The sequence below is a fragment of the Rhinolophus ferrumequinum genome, chromosome X (assembly GCF_004115265.2).
Source record: "Rhinolophus ferrumequinum isolate MPI-CBG mRhiFer1 chromosome X, mRhiFer1_v1.p, whole genome shotgun sequence".
NCBI lineage: Eukaryota > Metazoa > Chordata > Mammalia > Chiroptera > Rhinolophidae > Rhinolophus > Rhinolophus ferrumequinum.
This window is the reverse complement of record NC_046284.1, coordinates 106,908,789-106,920,022: the sequence shown is the minus strand read 5'-3', so window position 1 is coordinate 106,920,022 and position 11,234 is coordinate 106,908,789. Positions and strand designations below refer to the sequence as shown.

The following is an 11,234-nucleotide window of genomic DNA, read 5'->3' as shown; positions in this document are numbered from 1 at the left end:
CCCTAGTAAGATAAAGCAAACACAAAAGTATTTAACTTGTAAGAAACAAGATACACCATCACTTATAGTCTTCAAACATTATTGAACTTTAACTTTCAGAATTTGACAATTCATTCATGAAACAGTCTGCAGACAACTAGCTTTAACAGACAAATTAACACTTTTAAGCAAACACGACTGTCCTAAATTTTTTATTAGGTAAGAATTTTACAAACATTACTCATATTAGAGGTAACAGTGGAGTTGGAGAATAGTGCTCCTTCTCCAAGCTGCACAGCGAGAACCACCAATAGTGTGGTGGTACTTGTGGCCCTTTCCAAGGCCATGGCTCTTGCGGCCTGCAGATATTCGCCCTCGCATATCCCTGTGCTTGTGGACTGGTTTGGTGATCCACTGGGTGTCAGGATCTGTCTGATAGCTTTATGGAATGGATCAATGAGGATAACCTCAAAGAATGTGCACATGGAATTTCTACCAACCCAGTAAGAGTTCAGGACTCTGGGAGCCCCACAGTGGCATCCAGCTTGCTCCTCAGCAACAGATTGAAGGCTTCGACTAAACTTCAGCTGGTTAACGCCATGATGGACAGGCTTGCCATAGGTCGCACGCTTAGGAACTGGGCGTTTGCAGCCACCATGGCACACACGAATCCGATATATGACATAACCTTACTTGGCCTTGTATCCCAGCCTGTGCGCTTTATGGGGCCAGGTGTGTGCTGTGCTGTGGGGGGTGTGTGTGGGTGTGTGTGCTGTGGAGCACAGAGAGCTGGTGGTATTGCCCCCAGCACACCCTGAGAAGAAAGTGCATTACATCAGACTGCTTCTTCCTCCATAGCTCGGGGATATACTTGTAAGCGCCCATCTTGGCTTACCTGATGGCTGCAGCCAGACAGAAAGGAAAGAGCCTTTCTCCCCATGACTAATTTCTTTAGGAAAGATTACTATATACATAAATCATATTTGAAGACATATGTGGTTAATGCTTCTTTAAAGTTCCAAGAATATTTGAATATATCAGATGTTCATTGTTCTCTTTTAAGCTGTCAGCCCTAAAGAGTAAATTAACTGTATAATTAAAAATAGTGTTTTCTGATTGTTAGGAATGGTTTAATATATTAACTTGTTTTATCCCCTCAATAATCCCATTGTTATTCTAATTTTACATTTGAGGAAACAAGCCATGAAAAGATTTGAGTAACTTGCCCATAGTTACATAGCTAGTAAGGGGCACACCTGGGATTTGAATTTGCCAGTTTGGCTTCAGATTCTGCAAGTTTCGCCACTGAATTATGCTTCTCTATATTATGCCTATATGACCAATGGATAGTAGCAGAAACTGTAATCATTAATTTAAAATATATTTAAATCATGCATGTGAATTTGAAAAATCAATAGAGAAGGCCAGGACATTTGAGGATCAGATAAATATATTTTTAAATAAAATTTATTGGGGTGACATTGGTTAATAGCATTATATAAGTTTCAAGTGTGTAATTCTATAATACATTACCTCTATATTGCATTGTATGCTCACCACCCAAAGTCTAGATAAATATATTACAGTGGGGTGGTATATAAAATGACGATGGAGCTTTGTATGTGAAATAACATGTTCATTCTTGCATATTTGCTCAGAGAAGCACTAATAGTAATGTAATGCAAACCACATATGTAAATCTTTTTTTAATTTTAATCTTTTTAATAGCCAGATTAAAAAAGTAAAAAGGAACAGGCAAAATACTTTTGATAATATATTTTACTTAACTAAATACATCCAATGTGTTATCAATTTAACATGTAATCCATATACTAATTATTAGTTATATATTTTTCATACTAAGTCTTTAAAATTTGGTGTGCATTTTATACTTACAGCATATCTCAATTTGGACTGGCCACATTTCACAGGCTCTGTAGCCTTGGGTAGCTAGCTGGTGGCTGCCATATTGGAAAGTGTGGGCTTAGCAAACCTAGTGTCTTAGGAGTGACCTGCTTATTTTTTTGTTTCTATGCATCATTCTGAGTTTCTTTCCTTTTTTTGCATGTACATCATTCAGTGTCATTTGGTTCATCTAAAAGATTTGATGGATCTGTTCCAGTGCCTCTTGAAGCCTGTGTTAATAGCAAAACCAGGAATTCTGGGCTTCCTGCTGCTTTTGAAACTATATAGATTTTAGTTTTTCTATTCAGTGAATTCAGTCCTGTTTTTCGATGGATCACTTTTTTGGGGTGTACACAGATGAATTGCTGAGTACTCTATTTTGTTTCAGAGCCTCTGCATTCTTTCTTGCATAGGAAGCCCATTTGGGCTAATGAACCAGATTCACTGGTCTCTTTCTTTTCCTTCACAAAATAGCTTAAAATCTAGTTCTACTTTCAGAGGAATTTCAGCAACATCGATGTCTCTTCTGATAGGTTCCAAGGATTTAGGTAATTAACTTTTTTCCACTAAGCCTGAGGGATCCATATCAGTGGAGCAATTATTTTTTCCAAAGCTGTTACACTTCTGTGGTGTCTATTTGCCAGAAGTTAGATTGAAGTACACTTAGTGACTTAAAACTGAAATGTGAGCAACGGCATGTGGTAGTGATAGAAACAGATTACTGAAAAAAAGTCTGGAAATCCATGAACGTTGTGTTCTATAATTAGCCATCAACTCAACAAGACATGTAGATTTATCTTAAATATGTATATTTAAAATATACAAATATATTTATAAGTAAAGAAAATATACAAACAGAAAACCTAATAATTACATTTCTTCATTTGAATTTTAGGAAGTTTTTGGTAATGGGAAGAATTTCAAATGGTAAACTGTGTTAAATTAAATAACTTATTGAGAACCTAAGCAAATGTGGAAAGAATGTTATTTGTAAAATTAATTTAATAAGACCTTTGATTAATAGTTTCTTTTGTTGCAGTGAGTGGCATTGACTTGGGAAGAAACTGTAGCAGTGTCTTAGTTAGACAAGATGCAACTTTGCTTGGTCTATTAACTACTATAACAACTAAATCGATTGTTATCCCGAGGGAATTAAAAATGTATGTTTCTTGTACTAAGTGACCATGAATAACCAAAAACATTTTTGGGGATATCCTAACCCTCATTCATTGAGTTTACATAGAATTTCGGGGTTAATCTTGCTACCCACTGGATGTCACTGTTGCTGCACCAAAAATGTCAAGTATTCGTGCATTTTTTCAGTCCCTCAAACGGCACATAAGGAAGCATCAGTTAGGGATATCAGTGATAATACTGTGAGATGGAACAGAGAAGAAGAATAGCTAGGTTTTCAGGTTGTTAATTAAACTGTTAGTCTGTATCATTCTTGATTTTCACTACAATGACAGTCGATAGAACACTTTCATGTTGAGACTAGAGACTTTTGTGGAGTGACCCAGAGCTGTCTTTGATATCACAGTGGTGTTTTCATCATTTTGAAGCAGGGCAGATGTTTTTACATCTGTTCCTTCCTGTCCCAATGAGGGTTGAAAGGAGTCTTGCTTGATTGAGTCTCCTTAGATAAGGAATATGGAAATTATATTTTTAACCTTGGTGTGACTCGACTACTAAGTAGTAAGTCGGAGAAAACATCTTTCTTTTGATTGTTTGTGAAAGCTTTCCACTCCAGTGGTATAGAATTCATCCATATTACAGAGCTGTCAAATCTTCTCAAGAATTAAGAATACACTTTTTGTTATTTTCATTTTTCTCATTTGTTTACATCTGGTCAGTTGAAATTCTATCACTTATTGGTGTATAAAAGACATTGGATTTACAAAAAAGTTGTGGTCCTTGAAGTTTATTTACATTTTCCAAAGTCCTCAAAAAGTTGTGTGGTGTTTACATAGGAGAAGATGTGGATTTAAAGTATTAGAATTGGAAATGAATACATTTACCTTTATATCCTAAGCTGATTTTGCCTGCTTGGTGTTGACTTTATTTAGCTATTGAACAATGCTATATTTAAATGATTCAGGGAGAATATTATACTTACTGCTAAACCCTGAGAGCATGCTGATGTTTTCTTACTCCTTTCAGCATCTCCAGTGCTCAGCATGATGACAATCTTACAGTAGGTAGGTTGATTGGATTGAGTTTGACAATATGCTAAGTGAGGGCCTATTAAGATGTCTCTTGTAGCTTCAGGGAGCACCCCATCTAGATGAGAAGAAGGCACAGCTACAACAAACAGTAGAAGAACCCTTTTATAGCAGTACATTCACACGAGCACTTTGATGTTTATTTCATTCACTTGCAGGACCTGTGTGTCTGGTCACAGGGTTTTATAATTTCAAGACAAACAACATGTTGAGCGGCAACCCTGGATGAAAACATCAAATTCATCTCTTTTAAAATATTTTGAAAGGTTGTCTGTTTTTGTGTGCTTCCTACTTTATAGTTTTTGCTTGACTCTTTGAAGTTCCAAGGGGAGAGAAGAATCACTTAGGGTCTTACTGCTCAAGGGAAGGTCTGCAGACAGCAACATTGGCGTCACTTGAGGGCTTGCTAGAAATGCAGAATGTCCAGTCCCATCTCAGAACTACTGAATCAGAATCTGAATTTTAACAAGATTCTTCGGCAGTTCGTGTGCTCATTAAATTTTGAAAAGCGTGGACTTAGGCCATCTGTTTTGTTAGCAGTAAGTGCAAAGAAATGTAGAAGACTTTTTCTAGAAGAGAACACAAATTTATTGTCAGAATAATAAATACAGTGCTGTTTGCTAGAGAACGATTAATGAAGAGAAACAGTGGCAATGCTGTTAGTGAAATTTTTACAAAGAAGTTTGTGGAAAGCCCAGCAGCACATTGAGGGAACCATTTTAAATTGGTCAAGAGATGGAAAAAGCGAACAAGCGCAGACTGATCCATGCCCCTCTTCAGCTGCTTCATTTCCATAGCAAGGCTGCTCTGTTGATTCTCAAAGATCAAATGAGCATTGGTGATTTTTCCTTTTTTCCCTCCTCAACCCTGGGGCAACAATAACTAGAATTTTGTTTCATTGCCAGATACTTCTTTGGGAAAAGAGGTTGCTTACTTTGTATAATAATATTTTTCAACTTAACTCACCTCCTCCCGCAGAGGACTTCCATAATGAGAGGACCAAGAACCTGTGGATTCTGCAGAACCTTCATTTGACAAGATTCCTGTGAATGGTGATGCACAGATGGGCTGGGATGAGCTTAATTCATTATTGCACACATACTCCAGCTTTGTTTATTATTAATGACATGGCAGACATTTTTCTTAGCCCTGGAACTGAATAAAGCAATAACCTCACCATAAGGGAGACAGGAATTGGAAGATAATAAATATTTATCACCAAATTCTCTCTCTGTTTCCTAGCAAGCACAAATGGAGGAGGAAATGAGCATCTAATTTTTTTGAGAGCCAGTGCCAGGAAAACAAAAGCTGAAAAAAATTTCATTAATCAAGCAGATTGATTGCTGTGGGTTCTAGAAATCTCACTACGGTTTTTTAATAGAGGGAGACACAGTGATTGAGCACAGTTGAGACACTCTTTCAGACCTGTAGTCTTGGCCAGATGCCACTTTCAAAAATGACTCTCGTCTATTAGGAGTATTAAATAATGCAATCTGGTGGCTCTGTTCACATAACAGTATTGTTTGTTTTCCTGGGCTAAATACACAGAATAGCAACAAAGCCATAAAACGGCATTGTCTCATACAGCAGTTGAGTTCATTTCAAGGAATTTACTAGTACATGGGGATTGTGTTTTAAATATATGTGTAAATCGAGATGTTATGCACATTTTTTTGTTGTTTTTTTGCTTTTTGCTTTTTCTGGTATGGGACAAAGCGAAAAAGCCCTTGAAGGAGACGAGGTTCTTCAAACTCTATCAGAAGAACAGCTCAACTTCTCTAGGACCAGGAACCAATTTCCTCACTTTATGTATTTCATTACCATTGTTTAATGCTAAAGAGGAAAAGATAGAACTAATATGAGCTTCTAGTCTTATCACTGTATCAATCTAACTGATAATCCATATGACTTTGAACAAGTTGTTCTGCCCTTCTGGGCCTCAGCTTCCTCGTTTGATAAATGATAGGATTGAAAATGGGGCTCCCGAGGCTCCATTTTGCATTAGAACTCTGACTCTACAGCTCCATTGCTAGTCTTGGTTTTCTCATCTGAACCCCTAATTTAGGCCACCCATATAACTTCAGTATCAAGACTGTCACAAATGTATTTCTTGTTTGCAATCTTACTCCTCTCTATCTTCTTTTTCATTCACCTGAGCTGTATTTTATCTTTGTTTTATATTTATTTGACATTCATTGGTAAACCATGAAATAACTGTGACCTGGTATCTGTCTCAGTGTACACATAATAATTTTAATTAAGGCAAGCAGCACAACTGCTGCTGGTATCCTCCTGAATTTTCTTTGTGGCTTTGTTGGTTTATGTTTGTACCTGGTTCATCCTTTAGGGTTAAGTCCTCTTGAGGAAAGAATCCTGAGGAAGTAAGCTGTAGCTTCCTCCACAAAGGAGGGAAGACGAAGAGGGGATGACTGATAGAGACAGAATAGAAACAATATCCATTAATTCTAACCATCTTTTGTTCAACATTTGTGGTCCAATGTCTTTCCTAGGTGTTATATGTGGAAATGTCTACTAAAGGGAATGTTTGTCTCAGTACAGCAAAAAGGTATATATGCACAAATTTTGTGTACCAAATTATTAATTCTCAGCACATTGGGCCAGATTTTATGGGGTGAGTGAAGTACTCTCAGCACAGAAGCTAATGCATTTCCCATTTTCCTAACTTTGTTGCTGACCATTATGATGTTATTTAATGCCCTGGAGCTACAATTTACTAAATGGTACACTAGGAGACTGAACAAGTTAATGCACCTCTCACAGTATCTACCTTATACCCAGGGAGCAACTAATTCCCCATATTATCACAGCCAATATATTATAGAAATGTCAGTATGGCCATCACTATCAACATTTCACTCTTGCAGCTTTTCTTCAACTTCGTTATATTATTAAGATACAACTTCCTCAACCAAAAAAAGGGGCTCATTTGTAGAAATAAGGCATACCTATCCCTATGGATTGGTGTGAATTGAGCTAGATTTCTAATTTTTAAAAATATGCATATTTAAGTATCCAAACTATTCTTGAATTTAGTACCATGAAAGAGTATTTAATGATATTGTCAATGATGATCATTGGACCAAAACACACATCTTTAATAGTACGTTTTCACAAGGGGTAATTTTCAATGAATTTATGCTCCAGCATTCATTCAAATACCTGTGCAATTCTGAGCCACTATTCTGTGCAGCTCTTGCATTTTCAAGATTCATTTTCTAATCAGGGAAATCATTTACCTCTCTCAGACGCTAGGTCAGGAGTAATGGAGCTGGGAGAGTTGTTAACTATGCTGCCTTTTCTTTCATCTTTCTGGGAAAGGCAGGAAAAAGAACACCTTAGCATCACCTTTCTTTATCCAAAGAGGAAACAGACACTAATCAACCTTCAATTCTGCCTCCAAATTCAGCAGTTCAGTTGTCCACAGTATCACAGTGCTGTGTGTCACGTAGGCTCTTAATCATGAAGTCTTCTTAAAAGAATGGCCAATACCTTTGCTGTATTCCAAGGTGTGATCTGGTATACTGTCCAGGACCGTTTCATTTCTCCCTTCAGAAGGGAGAGTTGATAATGATGGGCAAAGCAGTGGCATCTCTCTTTAAAATTCCTGTCACACAGTGTGACTTAGAACCTTACAAAATGCTGGACAGTACGCTCTGCTTTTACAAGGATAAAATCAATATGTTTGGAAAGATTTACATATTCATCAAGGACAGGAACATGGCAGATTTAGGCTTCTAGCAATTTATTGTGTTGGCAGGAATGATTTAAGGAATTGAAAAATCACTGACCCTCTAAAATGCCTTAGGAGAGCAATATTAGAAAACCAGATGAGGTGATAATCTGTATTAATTTATAGTTGTCTAGCATTTATGGGAGTGCAATATGGAAGCCAAATTTTTATGCATCTTTAAGTCATTTGTGCATTGGTGAAATGTACAAATTGGGAAGGGCAGAACTATGAAATTGACAGTATCTGTCTAACTGTATCTGAGGTAAGTTCAGTCTTGTCGCATCTTTTCCATTAAACCTGACTGTTACCAAATGTCTTTCACCAATTTTTAGTGGTAACCAAGGAAACACAGTAAAAAGGACCCATCTTTCTAGGGATTGGCTCACTAGAATTTTTACTGTTAGGGTTTCTGTCTTCTCGTCATTTCTTATGGTTAGATTAAAAGTTTACTTAAAATTTTTTATTAAAGTATAGTTGGCATACAATATTATATTAATTTCAGGTGTACAACATATTGATTCAATACATATATGCCTTACAATGTGATCACCCTGATAAGTTTAGTAGCCCTCGATCACTGTGCAAAGTTATTATTATGTTCTTATTGTTTATATCCCTGGTGCTGTATGCTACACCCTCATGGTTTATTTATTTTAGAACTGGAAGTTTGTACCTCTTATTTCCTTCACCTTCTTCACCCATCGCCCTAACCCCCATCCATCTAGCAACCATCAATTTGTTATTTGTATCTACAGTATGAGCCTGTTTCTGTTTTATTTGTTCTTTTTACATTCCACATATAAGTGAAATCATATGGCATTTGTCTTTCTCTGTCTGACTTATTTCACTTACCATAATACTCTCTCTAGGTCCATCCATGTTGTCACAAATAGCAAGATTTCATTCTTTTTTATTGCCCAGTAATTTTCCATTGTGTGATTATATATATATATATATATATATATATATATATATATATATATATATATATATATATCTTACACATACACACACACAGAGGGTGCCAAAAAAATGTATACACATTTTAAGAAAGGAAAAAAACGTATTAAAATTACACTGATGTAATTTTACACTGATATAATATATATATAAATATAATATATATCTTACATCTTCTTTATCTATTAGTCTATTGGACACCTAGGTTGCTTCCATATCTTGGCTATTGTAAATTATGCTGCAGTGAACATAGGGGTGTATATATCTTTTCATATTAGTGCTTCCATTTTCTTTGGATAAATACCCAGAAATAGAATTGGTACTTTGTATGGTAGTTCTATATTTAATGTTTTTAGGAGCCTCCATACTGTTTTCCATAGTGGCCACACCAGTTTACATTCCCACCAACAGGTCACAAGCGTTTCCTTTTCTCTACATCCTTGCCAACATTTGTTATTTGCTGACTTTTTGATAATAGCTACTTTGACAAGTGTGACGTGATATCTCATTGTAATTTTGATTTGCATTTCCCTGATGATTAGTAATGTTGAGAATCTTTTCATATGTCTGTTGGGCATTGGTATGTATTCTTTGGAAAAATGTCTATTCAGGTCCTCTGCCCATATTTTAAATGGATTATGTCTATTTGCTATTGAGTTGTATGAGTTCTTTATATATTTAGGATATTAACACCTTATCTGACATTTGGTTTGGAAATATGTTCTCTCATTCCATAGGTTGCCTCTATTTTGTTGATGTTTCTTTTGCTGTGCAGAGCTTTTTAGTTGTGATGTAGTCCCACTTGTTTACTTTTGCTTTTGTTCCTTGTACTTTGGTGTCATATCAAAAAAAATTATTGCCAAGACCAATATCAAAGGACTTTTCATTTTAACTCTTCTAATAGGTATACAGTAGTATCTGCTGTTTTGGACTAGAGTGCTTTATAAATGTCAATTAGATCAAGTTGATAGATAATGTTATTCAAGTCTTCCACATCCTAGCTGGTTTGAATCCCTTTCTCTAGCTCTTTTCTTTCTTTCTTTTTTTTTTTGAAGTTGTACAATATATTCACCTGTGACTTTATTATTTAGGGTACCAAAGGACAGTGGTAGGCATATTATAGAAAGTACCAACTTTGTGACAATTGTCCTCTGCATATTTGGACTTTCTGCTTGTGGTGCTTTCTTTTTTTTTCTTTTCTTTTCTTTTTTCTTTCTTTTTTTTTTTAAATTTATTGGGGTGACAATTGTTAGTAAAATTACATAGATTTCAGGTGTACAATTCTGTATTACATCATCTATAAATCCCATTGTGTGTTCACCACCCAGCAGCTCTTTTCTTTCTATGATACTTCCCATACTCTGTGGATCTCAGAGGCCCATCTTTCTGGTCATTTGCCCAGAAAGTCAGCATTTCTCTTGAAGTTTTAATTTCCTGTGTTGCTACCATATGTTTCTGTATGACTGAAACTGCCATGAGACAAGTGGAGAGGAACAGAGGGAGAGACAGAGAGAGAGCGAGAGAGAGAGAGAGAGAGAGAGAGAGGGAGACAGAGAAAGAGAGAGAGAGAGAGTTTTTCCCCCTCTTTTCTAATTCTTCAGTCTAGAAAGACAGAGTTTCTGTTGGAGTTTTGGCTATCTATAATACCAACACATAGTTCCATGACTGAGGTCCTCCATAAAGAAAAGCAAAGAGAGAAAAAAAAAACATATAGGAATTCTCCTATTCTTTGCCACTTGAAAGCTCCCTTTTTCCTGGTCCTCTGGTCAGGAATATGGGGTTTCTTTCAGAGGTCTCACTGCCTGCATCCACTGTACGGTTTTGTAATTTGGTGTCAAAGCTGGGGAAGGTGAGAGAGGGCAAAATACGTGGAAACTCACTATCATATGGGTTTCTTCTTTAAATTTTGACTTATCTCCCAAACTTTCTTGCTGTTGTTTACTTTGCAGAGTCCTCAGGAAGTTGCCTTTTGTATCCAGAGTATTTAGTTGTAATCACTGTATTACAAGTATTTAGTTGTAATCATTCGGAGAGAGAGAGTGTAGTGGGCATATTTCAACTTGGCCAGCACTGGAAGTTCTGATTTGTGTTTAGAAAAGATAAATCTATGGAGCAAGGGATGCAGTGAGGTTAATATGTAGATCACTATAATAGTCTAGTTAACAGATGGCGATAGCTTGGATTAGGAAGGTAGCAACTGAAATAATGAGAAAGGTATGGTTTCAAGAGACATGTTCGAGGCAGAATTAATTGGATTCAGTAATAAGTTGGAAGCAGGGATTGAAGGGGAAATGTAAAAGACAATTTCTCTAATTCTGGTTTAGAAAATGGATAGATGGTGGAACCATTTGATGAGGTAGTAAATGCTCGAAGAGGAACATATTTGAGTGTGTGTTTGTTTGTAGAAGGAAGGGCAT

The 11,234-nt window shown here is 36.3% G+C and overlaps 1 pseudogene; it reads right to left on the bottom strand.

Moving 5' to 3' along the window:
- Window positions 1–225: 225 nt before the first annotated feature.
- On the bottom strand, window positions 226–864 carry LOC117020200 (60S ribosomal protein L15-like; annotated as a pseudogene).
- Window positions 865–11,234: the final 10,370 nt, after the last annotated feature.